General features: G+C 50.1%; 1 protein-coding gene across 27 annotated transcripts in view; it reads left to right on the forward strand.

Annotated features, from left to right (window-relative positions):
• Positions 1-3,995, forward strand: part of TCF7L2 (transcription factor 7 like 2) — a 203,638-nt gene that overhangs the window by 196,520 nt on the left and 3,123 nt on the right. The window lies entirely within an intron of this gene.

The raw sequence follows: 3,995 nt of genomic DNA on the forward strand, positions 1-3,995 counted from the left end.
TCAATGACTAATGATCCTCATCCTTCAAAATTTCCTTGCTAATTTTATGCCGTGTCCTCTCCCCACTTCCTCTTTCTCTTTCCCCCCCCACCTTGCTCTTGCAAATACCATATCCGGATCCCCGGTGGGACTGAGACCACAACCTTAACAGACCAGGACGGGCCCTTACCCTTTTGCTTTGAAAGCCAGCATCCTGGAACCGGCCCGGTCCGTGGCATGTGTGCTGAGCGTAGAGAGCCACCATTTCCAGAGGTTTGAATGAGCTCACACCTGGCAGCGGTAGCATCCCCGTGCACTTGGGAGTCGAGACCCTTGGACAAGGGCTCCGGGGCAGGCGTTTTTGGGTGTGTTTTGTTTCGTTTTTCTTTTACGTTTCAAAACCACATGTCTCTGTACAGAGGAGTCTGGTCAGCTTGACATTGTTTTACAGTGCTGAAAAGAAGCGTGGCATTGAACGGCGTGCACCAGCTGAATACTGCAGCGTTGCTAGCCTGCAGAATTAAAATATATATTGTATATACTGAGAGAGAGAGAGAGAGAGAGAGAGAGAGAGAGAATATATTGCTTCCAGAATGAATTAGAAGAGTGCAAATTAAACACCGTGTTGCACCTGCAGGTTTTCACCCAAGCTGTAATTTCAGGGAAGGTGTAGGTACTTCCTTCTTGGTGGAGGGATACCAACTCGTGCCTGTCTCATTTCCTTTCCTTTACTGACCACCTTTGGTTAAATTTGTTGTTTCTTTGTTCTGATACAAGCAGTCTTTGAATTTGGAATATTATGATGGTAGGTATCTCAACTCCCCGAACACGCTTCCCTGTTTGTAGTGCCTCCTTGTCACGTGTCCCTCTCCTCCATGCCTCTGCCATGTGTTCCGTGTTTAGACATTAGATCAGATGTCCATCCCATTAACGTGCATGCCCACAAGTCTCCCGTGTCTCTTCCCCTCCCCCGATGCCTTACGAGGGACCGGCGAAGTGCCTGGAGTTGGCCAAACGTGTAGGGGAGAGAGGGCCCCGAGCATCTTTATTGAGACAGAACCTCACAGACAGCCCTGTGCCCACTGAGCGAGGATTCCAGGCCTTGAGAGAGATTCTGCAGTCGCCCGTTCTGTGACATGGCAGTGTTCACAGAGGTGACAGATACCAGTCCCACGCAGTCCTGGGGTCTTCTGTGGGCAACAGAAAAGAGATTCGTGATGAAGTAGATGAAGAGAGTTAGGTGTTTAAATTAGGCCTACCCAGGGAAGACAGGGCCTCTGCTTACCCTATCTAGGCAGCGAATCTGTGGCAGAATTTTATTTGTGCCGAGTAGGAAGATAATTAGCTGCGGAATCCTGTTCTGAGGCACCCTGTCATGGTGAAGGATTAGCTAATCGCGGGGCTCACTCCTGAGAGGGTTTCTCACGATCTGTAGAAACGTATGGCTGAGGCCATCGTGCCCACCTCGCAATATGGTATGTCGCCTAATTTGGGGGTGGAGGGGGGTGAGTGGTGGTTTATGAAGATGAAGCCCTTTTTTTGTTTCAAAAGCACTTGCTTCAAGTTAGAGGTGACATTCCGCCCCCCCCCCCCCACGAAAGTTACCATTACTAGCATTGGCCCGGACGGACATCCCCTCCTCAGACACAGCCTGCACCTTGTTTAAAGCCAGGGTGTGGTTATCTTCCTCAGAGGCCAGAAGTTTCGTTGACCTTCTTACAGAAAACAGGCAAAACCCCAAATCTTTGTAGCTGCCCCATAAACACGATTTTCAAAAGTGCAGCTCTGAGGGGCCGGCTGTCCCTCCTCATTCCTCGGGGTTCTTTCCCCCCCTTGGCACACCGTTAGAACTTTCCTGCTGGCCACTTTACTTCTGGTGGGGATGTTTTCCCTAAAAGCATTAGCAGATGCGTTTTAGCCGGTTGAAAGGGCGTAATTCCAAAACAGGATAAGGAAGAACCCTTAGCTTCCTTTCCGAGTAATTCCATGAGAAGCTAGAAGTGGAATTTTAAAAGGCCGCCCCCTCGACTGGACACGGAGCCCGCGTGGGGGAGGGCAGGCGGATGGGTTTTGCCCCCTGTTCCCCTCAACTTTTCCCCTTTGCCAGGATCTGGCCCGATGCTCAATCAGTAGGACAAAATGTGCTTTCAGGAAAGAAAAGCAGTTTACAAAACGAGGCGTTTTCTGGCCCGTCAGAAACGGCTGTGTGTCCCAACTGCCTTTTGCTCGGCCACCTGTTAGGAGGAGTGTCTCGCTGTCCTTCATGGTCTTCACGTCCCATGTTCAAAATGCTTCCACTCATCCCCTCGATGTAAACCTCCGTGTCAGAAGGAGGGCGGGAGGGTGAGGGGAGCACCAGAACAATCAGCCAATCAGGGCTCTGCTCGCTACACAGGGCTTCTAATTTTATTTGACATTTGAGGACATTTTAACAAGATTCTGTTCTGAGCCCACCAAGTTGCTTTCCCATCTTTGTACTCTGCCCTAATATAGCATGGAATGCTGCTTGACGTCACTCCCTTGTTTCCTGTTTCTCCTTTTCTCTTCCCCCTCCTCCCTCCCCTTTGTCCTTGTTCTCTCTCGCTTTTGCTTATGACCCGCCCCCCACCCCCACCCCGCCGTCCTCCCATTTTTTAAAATGCATGGACATCTTAGTTTTTTAAGCATGTTTTGATCTGCAGGCTAAGGTGGTTTAAAAACTCGGAGAGGCTTAATTATTTATCTCGGTTTCTGGGATGGGAGCAGAACCCACAGTCTGTTTCCGTCTATCCCAGAGGAGAAAAGGAACCTTTCCAAACTGAAAGGTGAGGGGGGCTGCCCTCGCACCCCTAGAGTTCCTTCCCACCCAGTGGGGGATCAGGTAGGCCCTGAGGCCTCCACCCAGTGGGCCTCGGCGCCCTCCGGGAGGCAGGGAAGGCCAAGCATGCTCCCTCCCACCCTCCCTTCCTCCCCACCCTCCCGCCATCTCGCTGAGTCCACACCCCACGCACCTCTGGGGGCACAGACCCGAGGAGGAACTCATTACACCCCCTTCCTTTCAAAGGCCAGTGACATCTGACAGCGGCTGCCTTCAACCAGGCAGCGTCTTCCCGCTTTCCTGGGATGGGAAGCCGGCGGCCGGCGCTCACCCACTTGTCGTTAGAGTGTTATCAGCCACTGTTTTAACTGTGTTCAAGGGCTCCTTAGGTCAGCACATTCCCTGTATCTGCGTTATTTTTATAGCATGAGTGGGACTGATGCCCGGGATCACGTTTCCTACCAAATATCATCCCATCGGACTGGGATTAATAGTAGGAAAAGCTTTGAGGTCACATGCTCAATTTCTTGAATCGATTTCCCCAACCTTTTGATGATAAGCAAGAGAGGCTCTGACATTCTCATTCCTGTTTCTTATGTAAACGAGAAGCGTAGAGGGGAGATTCTGGTTTTGGTGCAGGGCAAAACTAGGCTTTCCGGCTTAAACGCTAATCCTGATGACCCCCCAAACCCCAGACGTTCCATGCTGTGATTCCCTGGTACCTCTTCTTCGTCGTCACTTCCTTACGACACGCTGCGCCCTCCGTCCACTGGCCTCGGCATATTGACAAGGGCAGGATGCCCCTCCGTCCCATCCTCACTGTCTCTCCTTCCAGCCTTCTCACTCTGGGTTGGGGGAGGGGAAGACCCCAGATCTTTAAAAACCAAAAAAAAAAAACCAAAAAAAAAAAAAAAACCAAACAAACCCAAAAATCAACTTTGAATCATAATTTAATCCACAACCTGCAGGCCATACAACCAGTTATTCTTGTTCCTTTGGATCATTTTCTGTTTTTCTTATTCTTCCCCCTCCCCCACCTTTGTTTATCCTCTTCTACCTGTTTTTGGTGGTTTTGTTTTTGTTTTTATTTTTTTGTTTTTGTTTTTTAATTTATTTTGTTTTATTTTTGTTCCCCCCCTCCCCCTCCTCTCACCTGATTCTGACCTCTCTTGATTTGGTGTGGTTCTTAACAGACAAGCCCAAAAGCTCTCTGGGCGCC

The sequence above is a fragment of the Herpailurus yagouaroundi genome, unplaced genomic scaffold (assembly GCF_014898765.1).
Source record: "Herpailurus yagouaroundi ecotype Mexico unplaced genomic scaffold, PumYag 163, whole genome shotgun sequence".
Taxonomy (NCBI): domain Eukaryota; kingdom Metazoa; phylum Chordata; class Mammalia; order Carnivora; family Felidae; genus Herpailurus; species Herpailurus yagouaroundi.